This window comes from Nicotiana tabacum, chromosome 7 (assembly GCF_000715075.1).
Source record: "Nicotiana tabacum cultivar K326 chromosome 7, ASM71507v2, whole genome shotgun sequence".
Taxonomy (NCBI): domain Eukaryota; kingdom Viridiplantae; phylum Streptophyta; class Magnoliopsida; order Solanales; family Solanaceae; genus Nicotiana; species Nicotiana tabacum.
This window is the reverse complement of record NC_134086.1, coordinates 60305426-60318912: the sequence shown is the minus strand read 5'-3', so window position 1 is coordinate 60318912 and position 13487 is coordinate 60305426.

The window sequence follows — 13487 nt, the reverse complement described above, 5'->3', positions numbered from 1 at the left end:
TCAGTAATTTCAGCAAAGAATAGACATGCTTTCAAATCTGGTAGTTTAAGTTAAATCAGTTTTATGAGTTCAAGTTCAAGTAAACCGAATATAAAGTCTTTTAGAATTTCACAACAATGACAGATAGCAACTAAGTGCAACAACAACAAATGAAAGCAAGTACAGATTCCCAGGGCAACTGTCACTCAACTCATCTTCACAGCTCAATCACTCGGCTCTCGACCCTCAGTTCTCACAATCAATAGGTACCTACGCTTACTGGGGGTGTACAGACTCCAGATGGGCTCCTACAACCCAAGCGCTATAATCCGAACGGACAACTCACGTGTTGCACGAACCACTCACGTGCTATAATATCATATCAAGATCCACACAGACAACTCACGTGCTACGGTATCATATCAGGATCCGCGCGGATAACTCAAGTACCACAATATCAGTACCTCACCTTCAGGCCCTCGGCCTCACTCAATCATCAACCTCCCTAATCTCTCAGGTTCTCAGAAATTATATAAATCAGCCTAAATAGAGATAATAACATGTATCAACAAGGAACAAGAACATATGGAGGTATAATACGCAAGAAAATCATGACTGAGTACAAGACAACAAATAGCAGTTAATTCAGTAAGTACACAACCTCTGCGGGTCCCAACAGTGACTTCATATAGCCTAAGCATGATTTCTAACATGAATTTCAGTCCAATTTCTATAACACTGAGAGAAACATATAGCTAATAGTAAGTTATTCCAATTTATGATTCCACAGGACGGACCAAGTCATAATTCCCACGGTGCATGTGTCCCGAATCTAGCCACAAGTAGTACAATACAATTAATATAGGCTAAAGTAATAAATTCCACAAGAAAACTACTGAATTAGAGTCAAAAATCTGAAATTGGCCCAAATCCAGCCCCCGGGCTCAGGTCTCGAAATCTGACAAAAGTCACTAAACCCAAAAGCTCATTCACTCACGAGTCTAACCATACCAAATTTACTCAAATCCGATAACAAAATCCCATTCAAAACCTCAAAAATCCGTCTCAAGAACACATACTTCCTTTTTTCCCCCAATTTTTCACCCCAAATCACAAATTAGATGATGAAATTAAAGACATAATCATGGGATTTAGCTAAAACCAAGTAATAATCACTTACCCCAATGTTTTTTCTTGAAATATCTCTCAAGAATCGCCTCTCCCCAAGCCCTAATTTGTCAAAAATGGAAAATGGGATGAAGTCCCCTTATTTTATAACTTAAAGTTTCTGTCCAGGGCGCCCTCGGTCCTTCCCTTGGTCGCTACCCTCGATTCTGCCCTTGATTCTACCCTCAATTCTGCCCTCTATATTCTGCCCTCAATCATGGCCTCAATCTTGACCTTGATTTTTGACAGATAAAGGAAACCAGAAGAATCACACCATCAGATATCAGCCATCAACCAAAGTCCAAAAATGATCCCTTAACCACCCAAAACTCACTCAAGACCAACGAGACCTCAACCAAACATACCAATAAGTCCAAAAATATCATACGGACTTAGTCGAATCCTCAAATCACCTCAAACAATATCAAAAACACGAGTTACTCACAAATTCAAGCCTAATGAATTTTGAAATTCCCAAATTCTACAAACAACATCAAAACATATCAAATCATGTCCGATTGACCTCAAATTTTGCACACAAGTCATAAATGACACCACGAACCTACTCCAACTTCCTAAAATTCAATCCGACCCCAATATCAAAAAGTTCACTCCCGGCCAAACTTTCCAAAATTCCAACTTTCGGCATTTCAAGTCTAATTCTAATACGGACCTCCAAAATAAAATCTGGACGTGCTCCTAAATCTAAAATCACCTAACGGAGCTAATGAAACCACAAAAATTTAAATTCGAGGTCGTTTACACATAAGTCAACATCCCGTCAACTTTTCCAACTTAAGCTTTCAAATAAGAGATTAAGTGTCTCAATTCATTCTGAAATCACTCCAGACCCAAATCAACTTACTCGATAATTCATAATACAACTGTAGAATACAAAAGAAGCAAAAAAATGGGTGAACGAAGCTACAACTCTCGAAACGATCGTCCGAATCATTACAACATTTTTCTTATTTGTGCTTAATTTCCTTCAAGTTTCTTTTCCTTTAATTTTGCGTTTGGTTTTAGAATTTCATTGGTATCACTCTAGTTTATATATTATTTTGAAGACTCTCGCTATTTGTAGTATAATAAGTATTTGTGATCTGTTATGTAGTTTTAGGCTTTTAGATAATAATATTATTTTATTTTTGTTTTTAATTCCTTGAATTATTTAGAACTAAAACATTATTTTTACAATTCTACTTATGTTCCATCATAGTCATGTTATAGGTGTAATGTATTTCTACGTATTTTACATTTTCAAGGTGAAAAAACTATTCTTTTGTAAGGTTTGTGCACATGTTAGCATGTCATAATAGATATATACATTTTCCTACTAATTTTATTTTTCTTGAATTTTTTAATTTTAATGTATTTTTTATTTATATATTTATTTTATTAATTTATAAATATCTAAAATTAATATCCATGGGGCTTCACCCTGCATCTCAAGGCTTACACCTCGCCCCGTATTAGATAAATGTCTCGTCGTACACTCATACTTTTTAAAACACTGCTCATATCTATCTTGTCTCCATCGGCATTTTAATATCAAAATCATGAATCATACACTAATTTGTGGTTGATCTACAGCCTTCCAAAATTTTTCCTTCTTTTCAACTTCAAACTAATATGAATTTAAGTACTTTTTTATTTTTTGCATCTATATAATCTTAGTGCATTAATTGTGTTTGCTCTAATATTTTATCTATGTTCAAACTAAGTTACCAATAAATTTGTTTGATAAATCAAATTATAATACAACTTCTAATTTGCGAGTTAAATTTTGCCGGAATGATCGCCTTGACCATAAATTCACATAAAGAATTAGGGGAGAAGGCACTTACCAATACATAGGGGAGTTCATAATCATATCCATGTTTACGAAAAAGAAAAAGGCTAACAATGTGTCAAAGAAGAAAAATACATTGTGATATATTACTTTTTCCAACACAACTGTCTATTTTATTTTTCTTGAATTTTTTAATTTTAATGTATTTTTTATTTATATATTTATTTTATTAATTTATAAATATCTAAAATTAATATCCATGGGGCTTCACCCTGCATCTCAAGGCTTACACCTCGCCCCGTGTTAGATAAATATCTTGCCTTACGCCTATACTTTTTAAACACTGCTCATATCTATCTTGTCTCCATCGACATTTTAATATCAAAATCATGAATCATACACCAATTTGTGGTTGATCTACAGCCTTCCAAAATTTTCCCTTCTTTCCAACTTCAAACTAATATGAATTTAAGTACTTTTTATTTTTTGCATCCATATAATCTTAGTGCATTAATTGTGTTTTTTCTAATATTTTATCTATGTTCAAACTAAGTTTCATTATACCAATAAATTTGTTTGATAAATCAAATTGTAATACAACTTCTAATCTGCGAGTTAAATTTTGCCGAAATGATCGCCTTGACCTTACCAATACATAGGGGTGTTAATAATCATATTCATATTTACGAAAAATAAAAAGGCTGAAAATGTGTCAAAAAAGAAAAATACTGTAACGACCCGGCCGGTCGTTTTAAGAATTTACGCCTCGATCCCCTATTAACTGCTTTTCACGTATTTGTTTCTGCTATTTTGATTGGCCGGGATGTTTGGTTTTGAGTTTCAGAGTGTTTTGGGACACTTAGTCCCTAAATGAGAGCTTAAGCTTTAGAATTTGAACCGCAGTCAGAGCAGTGTGACGACAGCCTCGAAATGGAATTTCGTCGGTTCCGTTAGCTCTGTTGGGTGATTTCAAGTTTAGGAGCATGTTTGGATTGTGTTTTGGAGGTCCGTAGTTTATTTAGGCTTGAAATGCTGAAAGTTGAATTTTTTAAGTTTCCGGTTCGACAGTGACATTTTGATATCGGGGTCGGAATGAAATTTTGGAAGTTGGAGTATCTCCGTAGTGTTGAATGTGACGTGCTTGCAAAATTTCAGGTCATTTGGACGAGGTTTGATAGACTTTTTGATCGAAAGCGTAATTTGAGAGTTTTTGGAGTTCTTAGGCTTGAATCCGATGTTAAATTGGTGTTTTGATATTTTTTTGAGTGTTTCGAAGATTGGAACAAGTTTGAATGATGTTTTAGGATTGGTTTGCATGTTTGGTTGAGGTACCGGGGGCCTCGGGTGTGTTTCGGATGCTCAACGGGTCATTTTGGAACTTAGAAAAATTGCAAAAAAAGTTGCAGTAGTCGGTTCTGGTTTCCTTCTTCACGTTCGCGAGTGGGGTTTGCATTCGCGAAGAGGAGTTGGGGCTGGTGAAGGGTTAGTTCTTCATGTTCGCGAAGGCATTTCCGCGTTGACGAGGCTATGGGATCTTATACCTACGCGTTCGCGAGGGTAGTCTCGCGTTTGCGTAGGAGGATGAAGGCTGGTTAGTGCATTCGCGAAAGAGGAAAGCTGGACCAAGCGGAATTGTGCTTCGCGAATGCGAGGGTCCTTCCATGTTCGCGAAGAAGGAAATAGCTTGGCAGATTTTAAAAACCCAAAATCGAGGGTTTGAGCCATAATTCATATTTTGGACTTGCGAGCTAGGGAAATTTTCGATTTTTGAAGAGATTTTCACCTAGGCGATTTAGGCAAGTGATTCCTACTCGATTTAGACTAATTTCCATGAATCTACACTTAAATCCATTATTTAATTTCGAATTTATGGTGGAAAATTGGGGGAAAGTTCTTGGACCTAAATTTTGAGTTTTGATTGGGGATTTTACATTGGATTTGGATAATTTTGGTATGGTTAGACTTGTGAGAGTATGAGGATTCTGAAAATGTAAATTTTACCCGATTTCGAGACATGGGCCTGGAGAGTATTTTTATCATTTTACCCAATTTCGCGTAATAGCTTAAAATTTATTAGCGGAATCAATTACTTGAAGTGTTATTTACATTATGCAATTGAATTGAATAGATTTGGGTCATTTGGAGTCGAGTACTCGTGGCAAGAACGTGGTTTCGAGTTGGTTATTGAGCCGGTTCGAAGTAAGTGGCTTGTCTAACCTTGTGTGGGGGAACTCCCCTTAAGATTTGGTATTATTGATATTTGAAATGCCTTGTACGTGAGGTGATGAGTGCATACTTGTGCTAATTGTTGAAAATCATGTTTTCTTTAAGTATTTTTAACTGTGTTTCTTTTCTTGTTTATACTACTTGCAATTTAAACATGTTGTTAGTTTAGGGAAGCATGTCTAATTGACTTAATTGCGTTACTTGCTTAGACTGCTTTATTTGGATTATGTGCAGCATGCTAGGCTAGAAATACCTGTTTTTACCTTGTTATGGAATTTGAAATGAAATTGTGCATTCTTTGTGTTGTTGCTGTGTGTTTACTTTGGGACGGTATCCCGGGAGATCCCCTGCATGTTTACTTTGGGACTACGGATCGGTATTCCGGGAGATCTCCCTGCACTTTTATATTAGAATTACGGGACTGCACCCGGTAGATTCTCCTGTACTGAGTATTTATATTTGGGACTACGGATCGAGATTCCGGTAGATCCCCGCGCACTATGAGTTGGACTATGGGACGGTATCCCGGGAGATCCACTGGATATGTATATTTGGGACTCCAGGACGGTATCCTAGGAAATCCCCAGTTGTTACCTCTGTGTTGAGCTGTACTCCTTTCCGTGGTTGTTTTGCCTCTGTTATAGTTGCTGTTGTTCTTTCTATTTTATGTTATTTCTTGTTGTTGCACTTAATTATATTGTCTTGTTCTATACTGTTATACCTTATATTTCATTAATCTCAGTAAGGCCCTGACTTTCCTCGTCACTACCCGACCGAGGTTAGGCTTGACACTTACTGAGTACCGCTGTGGTGTACTCATGTCCTTTATGCGCATGTTTTTCATGTGCAGATCCAGGTACTTCCACTCAGTCTTATCACACTTGAGGCAAGGTGCTTTCATAGAGACTTCGAGGTATATCTGCTGCGTCTGCAGACCGAAGAGTCCCTTTCTATTCTCAGTACTAGTATAGCCCTTCTGTATTTTCCTTGTTGATAGATATTTCTGGAATTAGAGCTTTTTATGTAAACTCTTAGCTTGTGATTCATGCGGTTCTGGATTTTGGGAGTGCTAGGTTGAGATTTTGTACTGTTATATGCCAGACAGCATCTTAATTACTGTTTAATTTTGTTATCTCAGTTTTTAATTATTTTCTTTCCGCAATTATTTTCTTTTCCACATTTGTTAGGCTTACCTAGTCGTAGAGACTAGGTGCCGTCACGATAGTTCACGGAGGGCGAACTGGGATCGTGACAAATATATTGTGATATATTACTTTTTCCAACACAACTGTCTATTTTTCAATCACACACAGAGCAAAAAGCTTAACCGCATGAATTTAGACTAAACACACTAATTATCACCAAAAATAATAATAAAAATTATATTTTCTTCACTTAACCATGATAAATTTTATGAATTGGGGTAAACACACAATAATTCACTGACTACTTTTTAAATATTTTTTTAAATACACATTATTTCTTCTAGACATACACTATTTGAAGTGGAATATAATATAAGTCAATTATTGGACATACTTAAATGTGCATGCAAATTGAGATAGAGTAGAAGAATGAAGAGGATCAACCAAACGCAGGAGAAGTGAAAAAAAGGTTAGGTTTTGGGGATGCACTTTCTAGTAGACAATATTAAGAGATGTGCACGTAATGTTTGATTTATGAGTGGTCACCTAATGTCATAATTTTCCATGTTCCTAATATGGAAGTTTCTTTAAACCCTCCCACACTCTTCCAAAATCCACGTTTATCACCTTATCTGTCTTTGTTCATTTTCTAACTTTTTTTCTTTTTTTATTTCTCTCTTCCTATTTCTAAAGTAGAAAACTATAGTAAAAACTAAAGAAAGAGTACTATCGATATCTAATATATGAACTAAGTAGTAAGCACTTATATCTCCTGGCCATATAATGTAACCTTTATATGTGTAATTTAATATGTTATAAAAGATTATTTATTTTATTCTTTCGGTTGCTAAATTCACTTATTACATATAATCACATGTAATTACCTTTTAAATAATTTTAAAAATAATTTTTATATTATCAATATACAAAGTAAACACAAAACAGTACTTTCCTTATTAATATAAAAGGACCACTATTTTCCTCCAGTTTACATGTCCCTATTTGCACCTAATCAGCAGGAAATTTTGGAAGGAAACAATAATCATTCGAACCTTTCCCCTCACCTCCCCTTGGACAAATGAAGAAAAAAGTAAAGTAAGTTTCAAAATAATTTCAAAAGTAAGATTTAAACACTTAAAGATTGCCACACTTAAAAATGAGAAGTGGTTTCTATATAAAGAAATAATTACAACAAGTTCACAGCATTAAGACATTATACAAATTTATTTATTTCTTCCTTCTCTTATGGCTGCCTTTACCAATCATTTCTCCTTCGTCTTTGTTTAACCAAAAAATGAGATTTCGGTCAAAGCTTTAATTTTAGAAGAACTCGGGTTTCTGATAATCAAAAGTATATATGAAAGAGCGTAATTTTACTAGCAATGATATAATCAGAAGAAAGCAAGTAAACCAATATATTCAGATTATTTTTTCGTGTTCCTTACAATTGACCCACTCTCCCCCTTTTATAGTTATTTTGGGGATATGTGTTTTGTCTTTGTCATAATAAGGCTATTATGGACAATTAAAGACATTAAAGGCTACGTTACATAATCATTGCATTTAATACAGATTCTCTAACGTTTTTAGTATTTAAGGCTCAATAAATACTGTATCTATACTCCCATGTAATGTTAGATTCATTCCCCTTAATTCTTGGACTTAAATAAGCACGAGCGCTGTGTCTTTTACATAACTGCTCGTGCCTCTTCATTTGCCTCTGCTCGCATCTGTTGCAACTCGTACCTCTTTGCTAGTTGTATCTCTTTGACCAGTCTATGTGTCATGACACGTTATCTTTATACCACTTTAACATAAACTCAATTTTTCCCAATACAGTCTTCCTCCTTCTTACCCTCATTTCTTTATTGCAAATTCATGCTAGAGAAAGTCAATTCTTTAACAAAATCTCCAGCAACTACAATGCTGAAAAAAAGACACAAGTGGTTTCCAACAAAGAACAAGAACCAAACTTCTTGTCTGAAAATGAAAATAATGGGTATGGCGTATATGGTCATGAGTTTGGTCAACTTCCTCCATTCACAACCACTACTAATAATATAGAAAAATCCTACAAAAAAATCAACCCCACCACCACCCCAACTAATAATATTCCCAATAGCAAATACCTTTTCCAGAATTACAGCCCTGTGGCCTATGTCACTGTCCTAAAGAACGACGAGAACTACAATAATAACGATGAGGAGTACAAAAATACTGGCAATAGTAACAACAAAAACAATAACAATTGGGAGTACTGCAATGGTGGCAATATTAACAAGAACGAAGAGTACTATAATGGTGGTACTACTACTACTAACAACAATAATGAGAAGTACTATAATGGTGGTAGTATTAATAGCAATAACAACAATAACAACAACAACAATAGAGAGTACTATAATGTGGTAATACTAACAACAAGAACAACAACAACAAGGAGTACTATTATGGTGGTAGCACTAACAATAAAAATAATAACAACATGAAGTACTACAATGGTGGCAATACTAACAACAACAACAACTAAAAACAGTACTATAATGGTAGCAATACTAATAACAACAAGGAGTACTACAATGATGGTATTACTAACAATAATAATAACTATAATAACAACAACAATGAGGAGTACTACAATGGTGGCAGTACTAACCACTACAATAACAACAACAACAACAAGGAGTACTATAATGGTTACAACAACAAAAATAACAATGAGGAGTACTACAATAATAATAACAACAACAACAAGAACGAGGAGGAGTACTATAGTGGTGGCAATACTAACAACATCATCAATAAAAACAACAATAATAAGGAGTACTACAATGGTGGCAGTACTAATAACAATGACAAGGAGTATTATAATGGTGGCAACAGTAACAACAACAACGAGAAATACTACAATGGTGGTAGTATTAACTACAACAACAACAACGAGGGGTACTACAATGGTGGCAGTACTAATAATAACAACAATAACAAGGAGTACTATAATGGTGGCAGTACTAACAACAACAACAACAAACAAGGAGTACTACAATGAGAAACTGCCTTGAACTTTTGTGAATAGTTAAAATAAAAGTTAAAGTGAATAAAATCATGCTATATAAGTTTTAATAATCATTGGTGTTGTCTTTCCCCTTTCTCATGTGTTAAGTTATTTATTAGGAAATATATTATGACTAATTAAATAAAGATGTAATTATATGACAAATTAAACTAAATAAAGATGTATTATGGGTGTAGCTCTTGCTTTTCATATTTAATTTCAATCAAATGCCACCGTAATATAGCTATTAGTCTATGGTTTTGTACTTTTATTTTCCAATCTGAACAATCAAGTTGTAACTATATATCTCAAGCTATATATGCTACGGCTTATGATCAATAATCTCAAGGTGTTTTAGCATTAATGGAAAATAATATATACCCATAAAAATTGGCCGACGATGCATATATTGGACTGAACACCACGACAATAAAGAAATAAAATTCCTAAGGTGTTCAGCATAATAGGGAACGTAAGAAGACACTTACCAAATCATTTGCAGTGCTAATTTTCTGTCTGCTTTAAGTTCTTTTAACTACTTTAATTTATGCATTTTAATTTTATTTTTTATGTCCTCTTTCACTTAAATAAAGTATTCTGTCACTTTTAAAAGCCACTAGTTTTAGAGTACACACGTTGCACACTACTTAAACCATGAAATACAAACTTAATAAAAGTCATGTTATAAGTATTAGTTAAATAGTGTGTCTGAACTATTAAAGAAAATTAAAGGAAAAAAAATTCGAGTTCTTGAAAAAGATGAATTCTAAAAAATTAGTGTTATTTCTTTGATGTAATAGTTGAATGCAAAGTAATTGAAGATATCTTGGAATGATTTTTCTTGCCAAGTTTTCATATTCTGATATGAAAATTTTCCCAGTTTTTTGTGTGTGTGGAATTAATTTATAGACAAAGTACATTTCGAGCTAATGAATATAATTAATTTTTCTAATAGGATTGAACTCTCAATTGAGTTAAGAATAGAAATAACATACCTTAATAATCTGATACAAGGCATTTGAATTTTAGCAATATCTGTATCTAAAAAATAATACTACAATATTCTTAATGATTAACAACAATTCTCAAAATTCATTCTGCTAATAGAAGGGTCAAGGCGTACAGGCACAAATTAGAGATATCTTTCTGCGATAATTTTATTTTCTTGGCAGATTTATCTGCCTTCTCCTTAAACTGCATCTTTTCTTTCTCAACCGCCTTTAAATTCTTTCACTGAAGATCCTGCAGTATTCCGCAATACAATCAACTTCCCAAGGTAATGGTGCATACGATAAATTAAGAATCCAATAAACAAAGAAAGCCCCATGAGAGTGGCCTCTAGCAATTTGGTTCTCCACAATACTAACAAAATTAGTTTATATAGTAATGTAGTCTGTTATATACTTGCAATTTTTTTCGAAAATCCAAGATATCTAATTGAAATCCTACACTTCTTCTATTTTTCGTTAGATGTGTTCGACAAATATTCAAGACACAACATGATGACAATAATTGTCAATTGATTGATCATAAACCACAGGGTGAAATTCACACCATTGTTGTTGCTCCCAATTACCCCGCAACTATACTTGGTCAACAAATAATATAATAATGAGTAGAATGTCGAACCCGGAGAGTTTTATGTTAACTAACTACTAATTTCACTCAAATTAGTATTCATTCGAGTCAATCAAAGTTGAATTGTGTGATTATAACTAAGTAGAGTATAACGATTCGACCGGTCATTTTGTGTATTTGCGCCCTATTTCCCTTGCTGATGCTTCAAACATATGTAATTTTGGTTTTATGACTTACAGGGTTGATTGGTTTCTTTCCGGGAAGGTTTTGGCTTGATTTGGACCTTTTGATTCTTGGCTTAGAAGCATAAGTTGGTTATGTTGACCAAACTTTGACTTTTGTAAAAACGACCACGGAACGGTTTTTATTGGCTTCGATAGGTTCGTATCGTGATTTTGGACTTTTGCGTATGCCTAGAATGAAATTCGGAGGTCGGTAGGTTGCTTTGTGTTGTTTTGTCGAAAATTGGCAATTTTAAGTTTAGAAGTTTGACCACAGATTGACATTTAGTTATCGGGTTTAAAATTTAGATTTGGGACTTGGAATAGGTCCATTATGCTATTTAGAACTTGTCTGCAAAATTTGGTATCATTTGGAGTTGATTTGGTAGGATTCGGACGCTTGGATGCAATTCTAAAGGTTCTGTAACTTTTCTTTAAAATTCATGCGTTTTGATGTCCAATTCGTAATTCTAGATGTTAATTTTGTATTTTGATCGTGCGATCGAGTTCATATGATACTTTTGGACTTGTATGGATGTTTGGTTTGGAGTCTCGGGGGTTCGGATGAGTTTCAGACATTTCGCGGAATGGTTTTGAACTGAATTAAAATTGCCGGTGTGCTGGTGCTCTAATGTCACAATTGCGAGCACCAGTCTCACAATCGCGGAGTGGGCAAGGGTGGTCAGTTGTCGCAAATGAGACTTTTACCCTTCGCAATTGTGAAGTCAACACGCCTGGGTTAGGGTCGAAATTGCGACCAATTGGTCGCTTTTGCGAAAGATGTCAGCTTCGCATTTGCGAAAACTTTGTCGCAATTGCGACTTCTGAGGAGTCTGTTAGGGTTCACAATTGTGATCCCTGTTCTGCAATTGCGAGGGTTCGCAAATATGAACCCAGTGTCGCAAATGCAATATCTTTAGTTGAACAAAAGGGCTGGGAGTCAGGATATTTCATCATATTCTCTCATTTTAGAATCCTAGGCTCGGTAAGAGGTGATCTACAAAGGGGATTTTTATCTACAAACATTGGGTAAGTAACTCTATTCAATTTTCAACTATATTTCATGATTATATCTTAGATCCAACTTCAAATTTATGATAATCTGTCATGAATCGGATTTTTCACCCTCGGGAGTCGTGATGACGCCTACTAGTGAAAGCTAGACAAGCCAACCATTTGAATTATTTACCTTTTTCCCATTTTTTAATCCTTTAACAATTATGAACCAACATTATATAAACAGTGGAATTTAAATAAGCGGAAGAACAAAATTAAATCATTTAAATATTTCCAATACAATTCCTTAAATAAAGACTATCCAGAACTGATGTCACAATTTCACAGATGGTATAAGATTACTACAAATAAGAGTCCAAAAAATAAATATAATACTGTCTCGGAAATACATAAATGAAACAGGATGAAAGGATAGAAGGAGATGCTAAGGCCTGCAGACGCCTGCAGGACTACCTCAGGTCGCCTGAATGGACTGAAGACAGCGCCCTCACTACGGTCCGAAAACTGTTGCACCGGGATCTGCACACAGTGCAGAGTGTAGTATCAGCACAACCGACCCCATGTGCTGGTAAGTGCCTAGTCTAACCTCGGCAAAGTAGTGACGAGGCTAGGACCAGACTACCAAATAAACATGTGCAGTGAATTCATATACAACGGAAAAATAAAAGCAAGACTTTACAATTAAAGATAGGAAGGGGGAAATCATGCTGCGGGAGACAACAAATAGCAACAAAAAGACAAGTGCACGACATCACCCTTCGTGCTTTTACTCTCGTCCTCACCATAAAATCAATAAAATCGCCACGGTATTACCCTTCGTGCTTTTACTTCACATAATCATGGCACGAATTTACTTCACATAATCATGGCACAAAATGATCCTTCATGCATTAACACTCATATCATGGCACGGAATTGTACATCGTGCGGCACGACATCATCCTTCGTGCTTTAACACTCTCTTACAAATATCATACACGGTATCACCCTTCGTGCTTTACACTCTTCCTCACAAAAATCATACACAACATCACCCTTCGTGCTTTAACACTCTTCCTCACCCAAACAACAATCATAAAGCAATAAGAGCAAGGGAATCAACAAATTCACAATAAAATCCTGACAAGGGAACAATAGTACAACAAACATATCCCGGCAAGGGAAACAAGATCAAAACAATAACATCCCGGCAAAGGAGATAACATTAAAACAACAACGTCCTGGCAAGAGAGACAATATCATAATCCTCTTTTCTTTTTTTCACATTTACTTCACAACTCAATTCACAATTTTAGCCAATGCTCTAT